Source organism: Lepidochelys olivacea, assembly GCF_965140295.1.
Source record: "Lepidochelys olivacea isolate rLepOli2 genome assembly, chromosome: 8".
NCBI lineage: Eukaryota > Metazoa > Chordata > Testudines > Cheloniidae > Lepidochelys > Lepidochelys olivacea.
The window spans coordinates 49131021-49153837 of NC_140418.1; the positions used below are offsets into that span (position 1 = coordinate 49131021).

The 22817-nt window shown below is 43.7% G+C and overlaps 2 protein-coding genes across 10 annotated transcripts in view; one reads left to right on the top strand and one right to left on the bottom strand.

Moving 5' to 3' along the window:
- The window catches only part of RC3H1 (ring finger and CCCH-type domains 1), a 98153-nt gene extending 78695 nt beyond the window's left edge, over positions 1-19458 (bottom strand). For 3 of the 4 annotated variants that reach the window (XM_084636274.1, XM_084636272.1, XM_084636273.1), the window contains exon 1: positions 19269-19457. The gene's annotated coding sequence lies outside the window, so the exon portion shown is untranslated. Of the gene's footprint in view, positions 1-19268 lie in introns of all 4 variants that reach the window. The other variant, XM_084636271.1, reaches the window with a different exon arrangement.
- Positions 19459-19482: 24 nt separating this feature from the next.
- Positions 19483-22817, top strand: part of LOC311524782 (uncharacterized protein) — a 39422-nt gene continuing 36087 nt past the window's right edge. For 2 of the 6 annotated variants that reach the window (XR_014712617.1, XM_084636278.1), the window contains exons 1-2: positions 19593-19774; positions 21263-21358. The gene's annotated coding sequence lies outside the window, so the exon portion shown is untranslated. Of the gene's footprint in view, positions 19775-21262; positions 21359-22817 lie in introns of all 6 variants that reach the window. The other 4 variants (XM_084636280.1, XM_084636279.1, XR_014712615.1 and 1 more) reach the window with 4 other exon arrangements.

Consider the following 22817-nt stretch of genomic DNA (forward strand, 5'->3'; position numbering starts at 1 on the left):
GGAACATTGCAAACGCTGTCCCATAACAGGCTAACTGCCAACTTTCATCAGAATTGAGAGCTCAGGTGACAGCATATCACACTAGCATGACTATGACTATACTCCCACTTTTAAATATTACAGTGATTCATACAATGTAGTTTCAAAATCTGTCAGATGCGCTCAAGAGGTCTGCTGGTGACCCTCTCCTGATGAATCACAGGCTCCATTTACTATTATGGTAGGGATGCTCTAGATAATAGTTAGTCCTGCCTCACTGAAGAGGACTGGACTAGTTGACCTATCAAGGTCCCAGTGCTACATTTCTAGGATTCTATGATTGCCACCTGAGTGGCTAGATAAACCATCCAACATTTTTGCTCTCCCAGAGAACAACAGCATTTCTACTTCATGCGTGACTTCACCCACTGCTCACAGAAAAAAACAATGGAATCAAAACTCTTCAGATTCTGCATGAGAGAAGTTTCTGAGAAACGCAGCAGATGATCATTCTAATGCTTGAGTGTAAGACAGCCATCACACCCCCTTGCTCATGAATCCTCAACACTATTACCTCCTCAGGCGTTTGTTTACTTCTCACGAACAGCTTCCATTCCTATGTAATCTTTTCTGCCTGTGTCTTGAAACATTTTACCACACCTGAATTCCATCTGCACATACAGATTAAATTATGCGAGTTGAAACTAGTCCAGTGATACTATTTAACTATCCACATAAAAAAGTGGCTGCAATCCTCTCCAGAAACACATACTCAGATTCCCATTCCACCTCCATATTTAGTTTGGTTACAAATATTATACTGAAGGTACGTCTACACTTAAACTGCTGCAGCAACACTGCTGTAGCACTTCAGTGTAGTAAATACTACCTATGTCAATGGGAGCGGTTCTCCCATCAGTGTAGGTAATCTTCTCCCTGAGAGGCAGTAGCTAGGTCAACAGAAAAATTCTTCCATCGACCTACCACTATCTATACCAGGGGTTAGGTCGGCATAGCTCTCTCTCTCTCTCTCTCTCAAGGATGTGGATTTTTCACACCCTGAGATGCAGTTATGCCCATGTAAATTCCCAGAATAAACCAGCCCTGAAATATTCCAATGCAAGAGGAGTGACCAGAAGAACTGGGCTGCAAATCAGTACTTGCCTTAATTGTGTAAAAACCTTGTTAAGGCTTGAAAAGTTAAGGAAGAAGCAAATAAACTCCTACTATAAACACATATGGTTCAAATCAGGTGTACCAAAAATAAGAAATCTAAAGTTTACTAAAAATTGCTTTCAAAGATTGATTTATGCACAACACTTGCGTAATTCAAACAATCCTATTTTTAGTTATTTTCTTTTACAACAGTTACAATGAGGAGAAAGATCATGTAAATGACATAAAATGTTATTTTCACAGGAACTTCCCTTACTCTGCAAAAAGCTACCTTACATTGAGAAAGGAGGACAGAGTGTTTGTCCACTTCTTTCATTGTACAAGATATAGGTTTTTATAAATTATGAGTACATTACATTATGGAATTTACTTCGCTTCACAGTCACAAGGTTGCTGGGTCACCATCCAACCACCTGGGGAATGCTTAACCAGCAGGAGTTTGTACTTTACCATTCTCAGACCTTGAAGAGGCTGTTCACTAAACTGATACAGAAGATAAGAAGTGGATTACTCTCTAAAAGCTAATATGCTTGCTTTGCGTAAGCTAAAAATTGAATACAGTATCCAAGAGTAACCACTGATTCATGTAAACACTAATCCAGCAGGATTCCATAACCAACTGGAACTACTGTGCCTTCAGGCTCTGAATTGCTCTCCCAGCAACAGTGCAGCTTTCAATAGTGCTTAACCTACAATCTTATTACTTTTATAAGAACATTAATACTTGGTATCCGAACAGTTCCTTTCATCCCTGCTCTCAAACCTATTTACACAACATGGGCCAGTATCACCATTTTATTAAAGGGGAAATGGAGGTGAAAGAGGCTATGTTCCTCGCCCACAGTCACAATATACTGGGGGGAGCCGGGGGGAGAGAAATCACTTATGAGTCCTGACTTCCAGTTCCTGGGATACTACCACCACTACATCAAGCAGTCTCACACTATTTAGAAGAGAAGAATTCAGAAGTCCAGATGGTTCTGAAAGATTCCCGGTGAACTATGAACCCTTTCCGCTCTTGTTCAATGGTTCAAACTCAGACTATGCCATTAGCGAGCAGAAGGCTGTTCAATGACCTATGTGAACCAAATAGTTCACCTCCCTTCAGTTTCTAGTAGAAATATGCTGTCAAAACTGATGCCTGTAATAGGAGTTTCAGAAAAGGCTGCAACAACTCAGTGGGGGGAAAAAAAAAAAAAAAAAAAAAAAAAAAACTTTCTTGTCATGTCTACACAAGGGTTCTCAAACAAAATTTGAGGCACTGGTTGAATGATGCATGAAAGCCAGAAGTGATGCTGAATCTGTCAACAGGAGGTGTCAATATGGCGTCTTATACAATAGTAAAGTTACTTGAAAAACAAAAAAAGTCAGGATAATGCCTTAATATCCCCTCAGCTAGGAAGTGCTATATGACTATATGAGTGCAAAAAAAATAAAGTTAAACTCCTGTCTTGTCCACGAGACTTTGATTACATGGATTACATGGTTTAAGAGGTAAAACAAATGACATCTGCTCTAACCAAGTTTTTTGTGTTAATCTTTTTGCATCTAGCCAAGTTTGGCAGTCACATTCCTAATGAACCCTGTTGTACAGTGGAAATGGTGAGAACTACTGAGGATTGTCAACAAGGTGTGGTGGGGTAGAAATTAAAGCACAGTAGACTGATCACAATAGTTTTCTAAGCTTTAACTGGCTGGTTCAAATAATGCACTTCATTGAATGCAGCTTTAAAAAACACCAAAAACCCTTATTCTACAATCTGTTCTGAAGACATGGTGCCCAAATTCCAAACCCTAAAGCTTGAGTGTTTAGCAAGCGAGGTCAACATGAAAGTTTTCCACTGACAAGAAAGCCTCCTCTCTGAGGCTGTCTACAGTGGCAAGTTTCTGTGCAGTAAAGCAGCTTTCTGCGCTGTAAGTCCCAAGGTGTACACACTGCCAAGCCACTTAGTGCGCAGAAAGAGTGTAGTTGTAGTGCGTTAAAAAAAAACAAACAAACCACCACCCCAATGAGAGGCGTACAGTTTTCTGTGTCAGGGCTACAGCACTGTGGTGCCAGTGTAGACACCCTGGTTGATTACAGCGCTGCGACTAGCCTTCGGAAGGTGTCCCACAATGCCTGTTCTCTCCTCTCTGGTCATCAGTTTGAACTCTACTGCCCTGCCCTCGGCATGACCAACTGTCATCCCCACCCCATAAATTCCTTTGGAAATTTGAAAGTCCCCTTCCTGTTTGCTCAGTGATGCGTGCAGTGGCCTCAGCACATCTTTCCAGGTGACCATGCCTCCTCCATGCACCAGACGATCCCCTGCTTGGAGCAATGCCAAGCTGCTGGACCTCATCAGCATTTGGGGAGAGGAGGCTGTCCAGTCCCAGCTGCGCTCCAGCTGCAGGAATTATACCATCCATGGACAGGTTTCACAAGGGATGATAGCAAGGGGCCATGACCAGGACACATTGCCGTGCAGGGTCAAAATGAAGGAGCTGTGGAACGCCTACCACAAGGTGCGTGAGGCAAACCACCATTCCAGTGCTGCACCCACGAGCTGCCGGTTCTACAAAGATCTGGACGTGATACTCGGCAGCGAACCCAACTCCACTGCAAAGACTACAGTGGATACTTCGGTGGCTCGCATGTCAGTCGACAGTGGACCAAGCCAGGAGGAGGAGGAAATCTTGGATGAGGATGGGGAGAGGGATCCAGAGGCAGTGGATGAGTAGGAGGCATGCAGCTAGCTCTTTTTTATCCCAGAGGCGGCTAGCCAGTCACAGCTGTCGGAGATTGGTGAAGTGTTAAACAGGAGAGGAGGCCCCTGGTAAGTGGATCTGATTTGGGGAAATCGCTGAAGTGAGCTGTTGGGGGCAGGAAGGTTGCAGAAAGTAGGCTTGTCTCCCACCACATGCCCAGTCTGAGGAGTGGAACAGGCTTGACTGCCATGAAGTGAGGGAATCAATCTCCCTCAGAGATCTCCAGGAAACTCATGGAGATCCTGGGCAATCTCCTGCAGCAGGTTCTTCAGCAGAGTTGCTTTGTTTCTTGTCCTATTAATGGTAACTTTCCCGCACCATTGTGCCATCATGAGGGGGGGAGAGAGGAACAACACCATTGCTGCACACAGGTGAGCTGCATAGGGGCCAGGGCAGAAGCCACAGGCTTGAGAAGACCCTCCCTTGATTCCCCGCTCACCCTCAGCAGCGAGATATCTTCCATAATGATCACTTCCCATGAAAAGTGTAGGGACAGGAATGATTATCAGGGCCCCCCCTACAGTGGTGGCTCTCCCCAAGAGCCACATGCCCCATGTACAGCAGGGTCCTGGAAGAGTGATTTACCCTGCTGTACATGGGGCTACTCACCATTTTGGGGGTCTTGCAGCTCATGTGTGCTTGCCCGGGGTCTGCCATTTAGTGACAAGCATGAGAGTACTGGCTGTGCTTTAAGGCACTGAATTAGTGTTGTCTGTGTCGCAAACAATACTGCTTCTGTGAAATGTTGCGTTTAAACTTCACAGAGAGGACCTTGGGAGCCCAACCTCCGTCTTTGTTATCGGTGGCTGAACGGCTGCACAGAATTAGAAAGCGTCCAAGAAGAACTAAGGGGGACTTTCTGCGTGATGCTATGATGCACTTTGCTGCCTAGAAACAGGAATTGAAGGAGTGGTGGGACAGCAAGAAGAAGGACCGAAAGGAGAATGCAGCACGCCAGAATGAAGCCACAGAGCGGCTCTTAAAAGTTATGGAGCACCAAGCGGACACACCACAGGCAATAGTAGCTCTTCAAACCGAGCAGCTCTGTACCCGCCTGTCCTCTCCTGCAGCCATTGTCACAAAACTCTTTTCCATGCACCCCCCAGACACCACCAACACACTCTTATCGACCTCCTCTCTCCAGTCTATATCCACAGCATTGCACTCCTCCCCCCTCATGGTCCTGCATTGTGGACTCCCACTACCCACTGCACTCAACACCCATCCCTCTGCAGTTTGCCCCTGCTCAAGTACAGTACCCACTGCACTGTACTCCAAAGGAGAAGTTTGTATATGATCTCTGGACATACACAAATATTTAGCCTTCCTGGGACCTTCCCTTCTCCTATCCCCCTCCCTGCTGTTTTTTGTTGTTGTTGTTGGTTTGACTCTCCCCTCCAGTTCTTATCTTTTAATAAAAGAATTTAGTTGGTTTGAAAGCAATCTTTGTTCTGTTAATTGAAAGCAAAAAAGAGCACTACAAAGCAACATAGAAATATGTTAACCCCCTTATTGCATCGTGTGCACCAATCACCTCCTAGCATTACAAGCACTACAATCCCGAGCATAGCAACAAATATTAGTGGCTTTCAGCTTCAAATTGCTGCCTCAAGGCATCCCTGATCCTTATGGCCCTGAGCTGTGCCCCTCTAATAGCCCTAGTCTCTGGCTGTTCAAACTCAGCCTCCAGGTGCTAAGCCTCTTCCGTCCAACCCTGAGTGAAGCTTTCACCCTTCCCTTCACAAATATTATGGAGCATACAGTATGAGGCTATAACAAGGGTTCTCAAACTGGGGGTCGTGACCCCTAAGGGGGTCACGAGGTTTTACGGGGGGGAGGGGGTTGTGAGCTGTCAGCCTCCACCCCAAAGCCCGCTTTGCAGCCAGCATTTATAATGGTGTTAAATGTATAAGAAAGTGTTTTAATTTATAAGGGAGGGGTCGCACTCAGGCTTGCTATATGGAAGGGGTCACCAGTACAAAAGTTTGAGAACTATTGAGCAATAAAGTATAGGAATATTGTCATCGGCCAGGTCCAGCTTCTCATCGAGACCATGCCAGTAGGCTTTTAAACAGCCAAAAGGACACTCCACAGTCATTCTGCACTTGCTCAGCCTGTTGTTGAACTGCTCCTTGCTGCTGTCAAGTTGCCCAGTGTATGACTTCATAAGCCATGGCATTAAGGGGTAGGCAGGGTCTCCCAGGATCAGAATGGCCATTTTGACTTCCCCTATGGTGATCTGGTCTGGGAAAGAAGTCCCTGCTTGCAACTTCCTGAACAGGCTAGTGTTCCGAAAGATGCGTGTGCCATACACCTTTCCAGACCATCCTGTGTTAATATCTGTGAAATGCCCGCAGTGATGCACAAGCACCTGGAGAACCACTGAGAAATACCCCTTGCAATCAATGTACTCTGTGGCTAGGTGGTCTGGTGCCAGAATTGGAATGTGTGTGCCATCTATCGCCCCTACACAGGAAGCACAGCCAGACTAGCGGTCTCTGGTTTAACCCTCCAATCCATTTGGTGAAACCAGTTCAACCTAGTCTAATTTTGTCTTTCACCTTTCAGATTAACAGCTACGGCCAAAGCAGCAACCAGGGAGTATGCCATGAACAATACTTGCTAACTTCTCGCCCTCTCCAGAGAGGAAGCCAAGACAATCTAGAGGCCACAACAGCCAGAGTACAGTGTCCCACAGTTGCTCATCAGACCACATTGCTTTTTTCTAATAATAGAGCTGAAATACATTGTGGAAGACCAATCTGAAGTAATTTTAAACTGCCAGTGTGATGCGATTAATAGGCAACATGCCATCTCTGTTGCCTGCATTAGATATTAGAATCTATTACTGGCTAAACTTAGCAGAAAAGTAGCAGAGGGAGCATCAGGTAGGAGGAGACTGGTCAACAGCAGGAGAAAGAAGAGATAAGAAAGAGGAGCAGGAACAGAGCAATAGAGTAGTGGTCCCCAAACTTTTTCAAATTGCTCCCCCCTTTACCCAATCCGTGGCCCCCAGGAGCCAGGGCAGGGTGCTGAGTGGGGCAGGAGCTGCCGCACTTGGGGCAGGTGAGGGGAGCCACCAGTACTGTCCCCGAGTGCTCCTCCAGGTTCCAGCAGCAGCAGCTCTTCCCAACCCCTAGTGGTAGAGGCAGTTACCCCAGGTAGCCTCTTAATATCTGGGCAGCTGGGACTGGGGCCAGAGCGGAACTGGTGAAGGAGTGGGGCTGGGTGACTCTCCCTCCCCACCTCCCAGGGTGCTGGCCCCGGCCCACTGCGCTCCCCTGGACAATCCTCTGTGCCCCTAGAGAGCTTATGCTCAAATAAAGCTTATGCTCAAAATAAATTGGTTAGTCTCTAAGGTGCCACAAGTACTCCTTTTCTTTTTGCGGATATAGACTAACACGGCTGCTCCTCTGAAACACTGCAATAGAGGTAGTGATCAATGGAGTTAGAAAAGTTATCCCATTAGAACTAGTGCCTGTTGTCAGACAAACAAAAAGCACTATCTACAGAAGTGTCAATTCAGGCATTGGAAAAAGGCAGGAGAGATGGTCAGAGTTTAATCATCTAAACTAAGGAAAACTTGTGTGAGACCCACTCATCAATTTCTGATGCTGACAAATTTAGAATAAAAACCATAAGTATATAAAAAGGTAGCCAACTTCTAGTGTCAAAGAAACTCTTCCTATGCTAGAGGATTACTCAAATTGTGGGAGTTTTATGCTTAAAATTTCCAGAAGTGGCCAGTACCAGATACTAGTTCCAGAGTAACAGCTGTGTTAGTCTGTATTCGCAAAAAGAAAAGGAGTACTTGTGGCACCTTAGAGACTAACCAATTTATTTGAGCATGAGCTTTCGTGAGCTACAGCTCACTTCATCCGATGCCCCATCCGATGAAGTGAGCTGTAGCTCACGAAAGCTTATGCTCAAATAAATTAGATACTGGTTAGTAAACTTCACTAGACAGATCAAAGGAATTGACATTCTAACAGGCCAGTATTTGTAAATATACCACAAATTTCATGTGTGCAACATGGAATAACCCAACTAAAACCACAATTTTGTTAACCGTTACAAGACAATTTGTCAGCTTGAAACAACTTAACACTCTGTAAACATCTGCACTTTCCATACAAAAGTCTAAAAACAATCACAAGTATTGACTTGCAAAACAGACTCTAAAGTTATTCTAGAAAAACAACAAATTTAGGTTAAACACACAAAATTGCACCCAAAAAATGTAGGGACATAAGGTGGGTGAGGTAATATCTTTTATTGGACCAACTTCTGCTGCTGGTGAGAGACAAGCTTTTGAGCCACTCGGTGCTCTTCTTCAGGTTTGGGAAAGGTATTCTGAACAAGGCAAGGCGGAGCAGATAGTTTAGTACAAGTAGTTTGCACATATTTTAAGAGACCATTCAAAGTAGAGGGGCCCCATTAACACTTATGCAGTGATGCATTCAACCTCATAAAATTTATCACTTCGAATGCCTGATTAAGAGGCCTACTCTTCTACCAAGACCAACTGCTGTTCTCCAGGCTGCATGTGGAAATATTATTGATTGTGTGCCTATTTAAGAAACAAGAATTCAGGGGTTTCTAAATACTGATTTCCCAAAGCAATAGTATTTGCATTATATAATTTTGTCGAGTCCTGAAACTATCCCTCGTTTTTAGAAAGGAGACATTCCTTCTTGCTATAAACAGCATAGAGAACAGCTGCTTAAAAATCAACACCACATGCAATCCCTTAACAAGACGCAACACTTTGCAAATCAGAGAAGTAAGTTTTACAACAAAATAAACCAGCTTTAAATGCATCTCTTCACCAACTACTCTACACTTTACCCCCAGGTAAGGCAATGGAAAGAGGATTCCATTTCCTATTCCTCAACATCCACATTTTCTCCTGAGCAAGCACTTCTACTTAAGTTTTATAAGGGTATCCAGAATTCAGCCTTTAGTAAGTTGGAAAATTCTTTAACTCTTTCCTTTATATATACCCTGTATTACTTGTTATTGTTGGGGAAGGGGAAAAGGCACAATGCTACTCTTGTTCAAATTATTATTCAGTCAATATCACAGAAAAAGTATAATGAATCTAAATGAGCAAGGAACATATTCTTCTCGATATTTTGAGGTACTGGAAAACACTGGGATCAAGTTAAAGTTTCAGCTGCCATAAGACCCTTTAATTTACTGATTCTTGATTTATATTGGTGCACATCTACTTTCTGTTTGTCCCTCCATGCATCCTCTAAATCAGTGCTACTCAAAGTGGTGGTCTGTGGACCGGTGCAGGTCCACGAGCCATCAGCTGCCGGTCTGCACACACGTTGGAAAAAAAAATTGCTGGTCCCCCACATCAGATAGCTTGAGAAGCACTGCTCTGATTTATATACAGATTTATGGTAGCCCAGTGACAGCTGGTGCCTTTCCAGAACACTGATTTCAGCAAAACTCCAACTTGTGAAAACCAAGAAATACAGAGCAAGGTATTGAGCCTCGTTAGGTGCCGCAGAGACGTGCGAGCAGCCGGCCGCTTCCGGGAGCGGCATGGGGCCATGGCATGCAGGCAGCCTGCCTGAGCCCTGCTGTGCCAGTGCCCTCCTCAGCCCAGGGCCACAGCCCCTAAAGCCCCTGTGTTAATCCGGCCCTGCTCGGGGGGAAGGGTTTCACCCCACCCCCCAAGGGCAACATAAATTTTACCAACGTAAGTGGAAGTGTAGACATGTCCTTATGCTGCTGGCACTTCTGTTCTGCCTCAGCAATTCTCATCTGCTCATAGCCTGTAGCTCCAGTATGGATGAGAGACTTCACCAGGTAGAACAATCATGTGTGAGATCTTCCCAAAAGTCAATGTTGGAACACCCCAGGGCTAACTTGAGGGAGTCCTTGAAACATTTCTTTCAGCCCCTCAGAGTGCTTTCCTTCCTTCAGCTTGCTGTAAAAGATCTTCTTTGGCAGTCGATTATCTGACCTTCTGTTGACATGGCCGGCCCATCTCATATGTGAGATCAGAATATGGATGCTTGGAATGCCTGGTCGTATGAGAACCTAAGTAACTGGAACCTTTTCTTGCCATCTTATCCTGATCAGTTTCCTTAGACAGCGCATGGGGAAGTGATTCAGTTTCATAGCATGGCATCTGTACACCGTCCAGGTTTCACATGTAGACATCAGAGGTAGCAACATTATGGCTTTGTAGTCCTTCAGTTTTTTTGACTAATGCTTCTATGCTCCCACACATCTGTACATAACCTGCCAAAGGCCACACTCGCTTTTGCAATTCTGGCATTGGTTTCATCACCCATGCAAATGTGACAGTGTATTTCCAAGGTAGGTGAACCTGTCCACTGCCTGAAGGATTTGGCTATTCACTGTGATAGTAGGTTGTACGTCAGACTTTCCTGGTGCAGACTGGTACATCACTTCTGTCTTCTTGATGTTGAGAGACCAAAGTTGTCACAAACAGAAGAACAATAGCTCATACTCTGCTGCATGTCAGACTCACATTTGGTATTCAGGAAACAGTCATCAGGCAGGAAACCCAAGATCATAAACAGTCACTTCCTGTACCTTTGTCATCACCTGTAGTCTCCTCAAATTGAAGAGCTTGCCATCAGTCTGATATCTGATGATCTATCTTAGTGTGACAGTCACATAAGGTGTCTGTAAGCATGGCAAAGATCATCATACTGAAGAGACCTGAGGCCAACACACAGTCCTGCTTGACCCCATTGGTGACTGGAAAGAGTTCAAATGACTCATAGTCACCCCCAAATTCCAAACCATTGCAATTAATTTCTCCTGACAATGTACTCTGCATGCAAAATCCCAACGAGAAGTAGTCTCCAGCTCCACAGGAATTGCCTGGTCTTGCAGAACTAGCTCATGTGAGTACATGTAGTACCTCTGTTGATGTTTCTAAACTCCAAATACCCTTTCTGCATCCTAAATTATGCCCCCAACACTGTTGGAAATGGTAGCCTGGACAATGAATCTCCACACATCAAGATAACCACTTCACAAATTAAACTACTGTTCAACACATCTTAAAAGCAAATATTGCAGGATTTGCCACACTATATCAGACCAGTAGTCCCTCACATTTTGGCCGTAGCCAGCACCTGATGGGTGAGTGGAAAATACAACAACCATGGAATGTTGCACATGCCAGGGATGAAAAAAAATTCGTGCTGGACCCCTTGAAGGAGAACAGCTTGTTCTTGCAACAGGAACATGTAACTCTCCATCTTTTTGTATTAGCATGTGTAACAGGCTGACAGTTCTGTGAACCCAGCCCAATTGCAGTTATTGTTGATTCTGCTGCTAGATTCACTAGTACCAATGAAGTTCACTAAATTCCACCACTGATATAAGTTACACGGGAGTGGCTCTCAAGGTTGGATCTGCAGAAGAGAGGATTTAGTAGACAGGTGCAAAAGTCCTGTGACCATCTCTAAGAGCAGCTAAATATGGAGGGAAGGCCTGAGGTGAACTTCATTAATAGTACAATGACAAAACGAAACCCCAGGAAAAGGATAGCTTTGATCACACATTATGCTGGCTGTGGAAATGACTGCTCACATCATGCTATTAAGTGTAAAGATAAACACCACGAAAAAGTAAGAGCTCGTATAAGATGAGTACAAGAGCTAATATAAATACAATACTTGCATGTGAATGTTTAACAGAGAATTGTACTTTCCTATTAACATTTAATGAATTTCTGTCTTCCCTCTCTTCCTCCACCCTCCCCTTTCTTCAAAGGAACTATTCCAAAAGTTAAAGACTAACAGATTTATTTGGGCATAAGCTTTCGTGGGTAAAAAAAAAAATACACTTCAGATGCAACTGAACAAGTGTTTTTTTTAACTCACAAAAGTTTATGCCCAAATAAATCTGTTAGTTTTAAGGTGCCACCGGACTCCTCGTTGTTTTGGTAGGTACAGACTAACACAGTTACCCCTCTGATACTATTCCAAAGTTGGCATAATTCATTACTACTGAGGAGAATATTTTGGGGACAAGAGAAGTGTGCTTTTCCTTTTCTGGCTTTAATTTTATCCTATCACAATTTGTATTCCATATAGAAAACATAGGAATTGTCATACTGCACCAGACTCTGTGGTCCACCTAATCCCGTTTCCTCTCCAACAATGGCAGTACCAGGTACTTAACAGGAAGGTGCAAGAATCACAGTAGGCAGATAAAATACAATTTATCCAAATGAAGCTCTCATCCTCATCCCTGATAGTTAGAGACTAGTTTAAAACATGAAGCATGAGGGGTTTTTTTAACCCCTTCCAAAACTCTGAATGCATCAGTGGGAATATTCTTGTCCATATAAGCATCTAATCTCCCTCTAAATGCTAACTAAACTTAGCTTCCACAACACCCCAAAAGCCCTTTCAAAAATCTAAATAAATTAGGTCAACCAGTTCTGCTGTATCCACTACTTTGCTGACACTTTCAAAGCTTTATAAGAGTTTAGTGAGACAACTGTCCATTGCAGAACCATGCAGATTACATAGTATAATATCATATGATCATCTTCCAGGAGGTTTTATTGTTCTATTTTTAATTATCATTTCAACCAATTTACTAGGTACAGAATAAGTTTTACTGTTTTTAATTCCCTGGATCACCCCTGCTTACAAATTTATTACCCTCCAATGCTCCTATATAGTAGCTGTTTTAATGAACTTGCATGTTTTTGCTAGAAGTTCAGCTACTTCACACTTAGGAAGTCATGGATATGCACCATCTGAACCTTGCTGAACCTCTAACCCTTCAATCTCAGACATCACCTCACCATCACGTTGTCTGAAACTCCACTTATTAAGATTGTAAATGTTTTTTAAAGTTCATTTAAAGCAAGATCTATATTTGAATCCTGGCCCCGCCTTATATACAGCAAAGTTTAAATAAGAGGAATTACAGATGGTATACTAGCCATCATGGTAGGCTAGCAGTAGTTCTGAAATCTTGCATGGGATCTACAAGTCCAGAAGCAGCTCTGGGGCTCTCAGGCCTTGTCTACACCAGAATAAGTTTCAGTGTTGCTAACACCGCTTCAGCTCCACCAGGAACAATGTGGCAGTAACAAGCATAATGTTATTGACTTATAGTAATTTGAAGTCAACATCTAACTATTTCACTGATGACCACTTTAAAAGAAACTTCCAACCACAGCAGATCTTGTTTACGCTACAAAACTGCACTGCTTCTGAAAATCCCAATCAGTAAGTAGTAGGGAAATCAACATTGCCTAAATTTGAATGGATGGCTCCAGGACAATAAGCATTTCAAACATGTTTCAATCAACAAGCCATCCCTGCCACTGAAGGCTGAAAATTGTATTAATATATAGAGAACAGGTTCTCTCTCTCTCTCAAAAAGTTATATGCAACACACTCACCTCCCGCAACACCCATTTCCATACACACCCCTACCATATGTTCTGTGGAAGGAAGTAAACTTAGGAGAGAGAGGAATGTTTTTTCTCTCCAGCACATTGCTTTCCATTTCAATGTAGTAGAGGGCAGACAAAACTTATAAAAAACATTTATCTTCTCTAATAATTGCTCATTTTGTATTTTTGATCTACTTCATTTTCTCTCACTCAAAGAGCTGAATGTTTAAAAAAAAATCATTTTTGGTCAAATATGAAGCATGGAAAATTTCAGCTTGAAGGAGAAACTACCAAGAGGGAGGTTTTATGGATGCTGTTCTGTAATTTCAACTATAGGAAGACACAATCAGTGCCACTCTAACAACAGCATGAAACTGCAATGAACGAATGATTATCCAGAATCGTCACCTAATCAAAGGTCAGAACAAGTACCTCTCACAGCTGATATATGAGTCACTGCTGTGCTCCAACAGAGACATTATTTCCTGAAGCACTGTAACTGACTTCCCAGTATGGGGCGGGAGAGGGGAGCAGAGAACACCTATGCATTTGTAATACCACACTGAAACAGGTTAGTGCCCATACAGTTTTAAAGACATTAAGACTTCTCCTCGTTATGTCATTTCAGAAGTATAGGGGACATAAGTCATTAATTCCTTTGAAACTACTGTAGTATTCTGTCACTTCAAGTTCTACTACACACGCCACCAATTAAAACAATGGGATTGTGTGCAAGAGATAGTTTGCCCTACCATATTTCTCAAGACATGCTCATGACCACAGTGGCGCTAACAGGAGCTACACGTGGATCAACTCAAAAGGAGAACGTATCTTACAAGTGAACATGTGTTATTAATATTTTTGTACAGTAACAAAATTACGCATGATCAGTAGCTATTTGTGGATGTCATGACAGTTACCCAACAATCTCCAGACAATGTGCCCTCCATACAACTAACCTTAAAGGTCACACTGATACTGCAAAAAGTGCAGAACGCAGCTGCCTGCTTACTTACTGCCATTTCACACATAAAGCACATGTTTGTGCTCCCTTGACAAAACTAGCTCCGAGTTCATTGTCAGGCGCATCTCCAAAATACTGGCTCTGATATACAAGTTACTTTATGGTCCTGATCCTGTGTATCTTAGGTTAAAGCACAAAAAGAGAAATGGCTCAAGTATCCAGTTGATCTCAGCTGTTAAAAGACCAACAACCACTTGCTTTGTACATATAGAGACAGTTTTCTGTGGAGTTCCATCCACAAATGGAATTTGCTTCCCTCCTCATCTATCTCCATTGAGAGGGGAAGGTTGCAAGGCCTATCTATTTTCTCAGGCTTTTCTTGAAAGTGGTTTGAAAGGGTGGAAGACCAAAAGAATTTTTATAGAAAGGTTACTGTTCATTGACATTGGTTCACTTCCTGAGTTTCGGTATATGGTGTAGTTATTTTACACATACCTAACTGTCACAAAAGATTTTTTGTAAAATGAAAAATTAAATGTTTTTTCCCCCCAGATGTATGCATCTCCACTCAGGATTTGAACATGTTTGTGTAATCAATGGTTCAATGGCAATACTGGGGAAAATTTTCTGGTTCTAAACACTAGTCCATCAAAAACTCAAGCAGGCTGCAGTATACCAGGCCCTGGGGGACTAGGGGAAAAACCACACTGATTATGTTCTTATTTGTTCCTCTTCTACTTTGCAGCTACTTAAAATCATGTTGCAATTGATTTCAGTGATGGTGAGAGACAGGTCAAGATTTAGAAGGAAGTTTGGTTGTACCACGTATGGGAGCTTCTCGGGTGATCATCAGTTTTGGAAAGTTAGGCCACATATTTGGGATCCTAACTTTAGACACTCATTTTTTAAAATTTCAGTGTTATTCTTCATACCATTTGAAAGCTGGGATTTCTAAGCTTTTCAGGGAGAATGTAAATAAATAAATAAATAAATAAAAATACCCAGGTCTTATACTATCTACTGATGGAAAGTGCTTTAAACAGCTTTACAAAAGTAGCAAGCATCATTATCCCTATTTTACAGTTAAGGCATTTAAAGCATTATTTTGCAGTCATTTGTTTTCTAGATATTAGACAGTAAAATCATGTTGGAATTCACATGGAAAAAGAAATATGGTAATCACAACATGCATAGCTAACAAACAAAAAACTAATTCCTGTTTTTGAATGGCATACAGCACACCTTTTTCGCAATGATGAGTCATGAGATAATAAACTTTAACACTATCAATCTGGTTTCAGAGTAACAGCCGTGTTAGTCTGTATTCGCAAAAAGAAAAGGAGTACTTGTGGCACCTTAGAGACTAACCAATTTATTTGAGCATAAGCTTTCGTGAGCTACAGCTCACTTCATCGGATGCATACCGTGGAAACTGCGGCAGACTTTATATATACACAGAGAATATGAAACAATACCTCCTCCCACCCCACTGTCCTACTGGTAATAGCTTATCTAAAGTGATCATCAGGTGGGCCATTTCCAGCACAAATCCAGGTTTTCTCACCTTCTACCCCCCCACACAAATTCACTCTCCTGCTGGTGATAGCCCATCCAAAGTGACATCTGTTAATCTAGCAGTACTTCTCTGGAGCACTTGTCCAGTATCATATACGTCGGATTGGCAGGATTTGATTTAAATCATTAGTCACTGTGAAACAACAGTTTTACCTGACAGAGAAATCAACAAAAAATATCTGTAACAGTCGGTAAGTGCAGCTTCCCCCACAGCTAACACCTGCATGGATCTGGTGTCACCAGCCTGGTGACCATGCAGGGAGCACTCTGCAGCCCCACTGTCACCTCCCCGCTCGCTCATTCACAGCCAGATTTACAGGGGCCATGCCCATGCAAAAGTCATTCTTCAGAGGGTGGCCTCCTCTAGGACTGGGAGCTCACCCTCCTCCTCATGGAGTCTGGAGCACAGCCTCCCCTGAATGCTGTAGCCAGGTGTCAGGCCCATTGGCCATGCAGGGAGCCCCCTGAAGCCCTGCTGTCAGCACTACTCTAACAATAACCCCCTTTAATGTCTTGCAACCGTGAAAATTAAATGATTAAAAATATTAAACATTAAATTTAAAAAAAAATCAAATCAAATTCTGCCAAGCCTGTGTATATAGCAAGTCTCAGACCGGTGAAATTTTCAATCCTTGCCACCCTTTTCAGATTCTTTCCAAATATTCAGACATACAAGAAAATAAACCAATTCATTCAAAATCTTGGGTATATATATTTTCTGAATTCACCACTACTGAAGAGTACCAGATTGACAGCATTTGCGATAGAAGATCTCCATCCAGATAGCTGGTAGGTCATAGGCAACAGGAGTTCAAGTTTCTGCAAACTGTCCCATCAACGTTAGTTCAAACCTGCTTTGGAGGGCCATCTTTAAATAATTTAGGTCTTCAGCACTTAACTCTGTTAAACCTTTCAGTTAGGACTTGGCTGCACTTACATTTTACAGGGCTCTAACCTGCTGGCTCAGGGGTGTGAAAAATCACCTCCGGAGTGCAGCAAGTCAGAACGCTTTAAAGCGCTAGCGTAAACAGGCTCCGAGCGCTGGGAGAGCTCTCTCCCAGTGCTCACATGTGACCTCACTCGCACTTCAAAACACTGCCATGGGAGCACTCCCGCGACAGCGCTTTGAAGTTTCCAGTGTAGCCACGCCCTTAGCAAAACTGGTGCTGGTCTGTGTCATGCAGACACTTACACTTTGAGAAGTGGGCTGAAGCCATCATTCAGGCCAAGTGTACACTACAGACCTATCTGAGTATAACTACATAGCTCAGGAGTGTGAAAAATGCACAGCTCTGAGCAACGGAGTTATACAGACCTAGCCGCCCCCCGTAGACATGTTGACTAGAGAGCTTCTCTCATCTACATAGCTATCCTCTCTCTGGGAGGTGGATTAACTACACTACACCAGCGCAGCTGCATCAATGCAACATTTTACATGTAGATCTGCCCTTAGTTTCATGAACCACAGACAGACATTAGGTCAGACCTTGTAGTCACTACCAGCCCAGACCAACTTCAAACCAACAATCTAGTACATTTTGGTTTAAATGATGTTGGTTTTGGTACAAAGAACAAGCAATTTCCTCCTCATCCCCATGAATTTTAATGCTGATCAAAGATGTTTTACTGACAGCATGGAAATCGGAGTCCAAACAAACGAACAGAACGCATGTACTATCAGTGCAAAGGTCCCTCAAAATAACCTGCTAATCATCTGCTCTGGAGGAGCCTTTTCTAGGGCAGGAATAATAGGCTGAAAATTTCAGGAAAGGCAGGGAGGGGGAGATCATCTCCCTTTGATGCACCTAGATCTTATTAACTTTAATGGAAACTATAGCTTCACATCAATGGTAGAAATGAAACACTGCATTTATGGATGGATAATTTCTATGCTAATTTAACTGATAAAGATGTGGACCCCAGTCCTGCCAGCACTCAAGCATGTGCATAACTTTATTCAATGAAGTCAATGAGACCACACAAAAGTAGTTACCCATATGCTCAAGAATTGGCAGGAGGGCTTAAAACAAGATTTATATATCCCTGAAGATGGAAAAAAAACTTTAGTGGAAAAAGGTAGCACACTTCCATATGTCACTGAAACTAGGCATCACTGTAGTATAGTATAAACGTAGAAATAGTCCAGTTGTCATCTTACAACAGAGTGATCAAAGGATAATATGTCACTAAAAGAGTCAGTGGTGAAAAAGCAGCATTGCTACTGATAGAAGTGAACTGGCTGTTTTAACATGAACTCATTTTTGCAATTTAACCATTTGGCCAACAAAATTACATTAAAATAATGGACGCTCCTTACTAACTGATAAAATGTCACCAATGCATTTTTTTCTGTAACTGACTGAAACAAAACAAGTTTTAAAACAACTGTTCAGGAGAAAGCAGCGTGTGTGGAAAGAATTTAATGAAATACCAGTTTCTAGAAGAAATATCAGTTTCCCTACTCGTGGACTCTTAAAATGGCACAGATCTCACTCAATATGGCCTCTGAAGACAAAACATCATTTCTGGGCATTCTTCTTTTCCCCCTCCCCCCCAAAGATATAAGGGTAGCTACTGGGTGCTCTGTTTCCTGGCAGGAAATCCGTGCCCCATCTTTTAACTCTGTGTCTAACATAATACCAGAAAGAAAAACAATGTCAAGTTAGTTGGATCTTTTTAGATTTACATTTCCCAAACAAATGCCAGGTTCTCAGTTTCCAGACACTCACAGAAATCACTGGCCAACTTACTCTGAATGTTCCCTACAACTTTGATAGGCACCCAAAACAGCAGCAGGCTGACTAAGGGTGGGGGGGGGGGAGAGAGGGAGACGAGAGACACACAGATATTTGTGGATATATTTTAAACAAAGCATCCAATGTGTGTGTCACGTCAGCTTTGCAAATCCACAGTGGGAGCTAAACCCTTTGAGGGCAGAAACCAGCTTCCCATCTGTGTTGTAAAAAGCTACATACCTTTATAACTGGGGCTGCAGAATGTATTCTCTCTCATACTTCAGACTCTCCCTGCAACTAAAAAAGTGTCCTCTGTCCCCACCCCAGAGTGACACGAGGCCAGCCCCAACTCCCCTAAACCAAGAGCCCCTGGAACTACCACCTCCACTCCTCCTCCAAGGGCAAAGGAAACCTCTTTCTTCCGGCCCCCAGTTTCATAGAACTAGCCTCCTTGGTCTCCTCCAAGACACAGCAACTCGGAAATGGAGACCGGCCGAAGCCTAAGGCCTAGAGATGGAGGCAGGAACACAGGCTAGAGCCCCCTGCAATGACCCCCTGTCACTGAAAGCCTTAACTAAGGCAGGGCCAGCCCCCGACCTCCACTGGGCCAGGCCCGAGAGAAGCCACCTCCGCCCCATTGTTCCCCGCACCGAAGCCCAGGACCCGCACTCACCGCACGGCTGGACTCCCAGCAGCGGCTCCTCTCAGCTCTGGGAGACGGGGCTGGCCACAGCGCCCACCGCCTCCAGCACCGGCAACAGCAGCAGAGACCGCCTGGCCGCCGCCACCTCCGCCCCACGGCCGGCTGCTACTGCTGCCTCTGCAGCAGGGGCCATCTTGTGCGTCTGCCGCCTCCCCCCGAGACTGCTCCTCCCTCCCGCGGCCTGCCCGGAGCTTCTTCCCCTTTCTTCCGCCTCCCCTTCCTGCCGCGCAGCGCCAGGGGAGAGGAGAGAAGCGGAGTCCCTGGCGGGGGCTACACCGCTCCCCGGCTAGGGACGAATGCTGCGAACAACGCCCTGGCTGCTTGGCTTCGCCCCTCACTCAGCCACCCCTTCTGGAGCAAACTGCCAAACAAAGCCCTTGAAGGCTGAAACCCCTTTGCTGCAGCCTTTCGCTTCCACTCTGGCTGTTCCCACGACGACAACCAGGCCCCTGCCCTTTCTGGGAAGGATCACGCAGGTGAAACCGCCTGGCTACTCCCCTCCTCCTCTAGCAACACCACCCCCTCTCCCCCCACATACACACACGTATTTCCGAAGCGGGAGGAAGATTAACGGGTGCCCTTCCCCCAAACGCTTTCTTTCTTCCTCCTTGCCCAAACGTCACCCACGCTTTTGGGCAGAGGGTGGAGAAAGATTAATAGCTCCCCACCCCTTGTACTCTAAGGGAACCTTCCGTAAGTGGCGGCTTCAGCTGTTGGTGGTGTTAGGCCTATGGATGCCAAGTATCCTAGGCTGGGAGAGGCCAGTCCTTGGTTTCCTTAGGAGAAGGGCTACGCTGACACACCTTGTTATACTGCTGTTAAAATAATTTAGAACAAAGGTAAGATATTTCAGGGTCCCCCCGAAGGACTCCTTTGTCACATAATACCTTGCAGGGCAAGCCTGGCTATTTGGGGATTTTAAAGTACTTTCCAAAAATTAACGACGCCTCACTGCATTAATTAGATAGTAAATGTCCAAAGTTTAGAAGATTTAAACTGCTTTGTGAGAGCTAAATATTATTAACCACACCTCTGTTTTACAGATGCATAAACTGAGACATAGAGGTTGTGACTTGTTCAAGGACATACTGACAATACAAACCAACAGTCCTTACTGCCCAGTTGTGTGCTATAAATACTAAAAAAATCTGGACTTCAGTTCTGCAACTGACTCTGTGTGATCAGACCGCAGTGCTCACATGGAGTCCTGTTGACTTCAATAGGGTATTCAGACCCATTTGCAGGATCAGGGCCTTGTACTATTTCATTTCACTCTGTCCTTTCAGAAAGTTAATTGAATCACAGTGTATTTTAAAAGTGGGTTTAAAACACATCTTTATTCCTCCCCTTCTACAAATTGCTTTCTTACAGAGGTGCTTCAGAGCTATTATTATACCACTCATGGACCAGGACCCCATTGCACTAGGCACTGTATAAACAAAACAAAAAGCCGCTCTTTGCCCCAAACAGCTTACAATCTAAGTATAAGACAAGAGGCAACAGATGGATACAGTTCAACAGGTGCTAATAATTAGGCTTGGCAGAATTAGATTCTTTAATTAGTAAATAGCATTTTCACACACACTGACAGATAAATATTTCTATCAGTAACATTCAGAATCTACAAATAGGTAAAGTAAGGAAAATGTTGCTTGAGAATTTAGAGTTTCTCTTGAGGATAATTTATATATTTTGACATGAGATGTTGACAATTTGCTTTTTAATGGTTATAAAGCTTTAACCTCACTGTTTACTGTCATTAAATAATTATATGATCCCCCTATTATTTCCCATAACTATGAAAATTTAAATTGATACAATTCTAAAAAAAACCCCACAATTTTGTGCAACTGTGAACATTTAAATAAAAATAAAAAATGCTTACAAATAAACTGTTATTTAAAAAAATGAATTTTGCCAATCCTACTAACAGTACAATTTTTTTTTTTTTTGGTCCGTGTTAGGCATGATTGCCCTCTTTGAGAGAGAAGAGTCCCATGGACCTGGACTGATCACCTGCTGCCTAACTTAGGGAAAGACACCTGGACCTACAGCTACAGGTGAGTGTTGGCAGTTGCCTTCAGGGAGGAAGAATGCCCCTGCAGGGACCTGAATTAGTAGGGAAAGATACAGCGAGGGAAGAGAGGATTTGGCCTTCTTCACAGGACTTTCCCCCAGTAGTGGTTTCCCCCTGCTGACTCAGGGCCTTGTAGGTGCTTTCTTATTTCCCATGCATATGCTGACACCCACATACAGTGATTTTATTCTTTATAAGGCCTAAGTGCCTTTTCTTAAGCCCAACTGAGCAACAGATAATCTGTTGAGGGGCACTGGACCCTGCTCCCTCTTAAAGGGGCAGTCCTCACGGGACATTCAGTTTCCCTGAGCTGAATGATTCTAAAGTGTTATCCCTGTGGTAGTCTGTGCTGTTAGGGGGCCTGAAAAAGTTGTTGTTGTGTACAGCTTAATTAACTATGAATGTGTAATGAACCTGTTCACTCATTACGGGGGACTGTATTCATCCCCAGTTCAATATCTAGCCAGCACAGGACTCCAGAACCTCCTGAGTACAGGAAAGAGAAGGGCTACCTGAGGTCAGAAGTGGTGACCTGGCTCATGTGGAAGTATAATGCTTCATGTAAACAGAAGAAGGCTGGAGACAGCAGCCTGAGAGCTGGTCAAAGAGAGAAGACTGGAGAGCAGGTAGTCTTAGCGTTGGGTCAAGTCAGATGGTTTTAGGCACAGGGCTATTAGTATCTGCAGTAGGAGCATACACGGCTGTGGTCTGCAGGCAGAAGGATACTGGGAAAGGGTTACACTGGGACTCACAGGTCTGCTAGACACTTAAAAATTAGGTCAACCTAGCTATGTCACTCAGGGCTGTGAAAAATGTTGTGCCATGGACACTGTAGTTAGGTCGACCTAAACCCTGGTGTAGATGTGGCTGCCAACCAACTACCACCTCTTGGAGAGTTGGATTAACTACACTGAGGAAAAACCCCTTTCATTGACCTAGGAAGCATCTACACTACAGTGGTACAATAACTGTGCCACTGTTGTCTAGATATGCCCTTACTTTCATATCCCAGTACTGGACTGCCCTTATGGGCTGGATTGGGAATTGTTCTTTTGATCTTTGTGTTGTGACTTAAGCAATTGTACCTAGGGTAACTGCACTTTTTATTTTGGCAACTCTTGCAGAGGAATCTGCCCTGGCACACAAAGTGTGCAACTGTTTCTGAGAACCCACCAAGGACTAGAGCCTGAAGAGCCAAGTATTTGGAGCACAGACAGCACTTGCCTCCAAATCTGTGGTACACTCAGCATGCTATCACATACTTAGGGGTTGGTGTAGCCAACACACTCCGACACATCCTGCAGTAGGGTTGGTTACAGTAGTATCATTAACTGGAAAATTTAATTGACACATACGGGTAAAATTTGAACAGTAGGGCTTACAAACAAACAGAGACAACAGTGGGCTTTAACAAATGGGGTTCTGAATTCTACGTTATATAC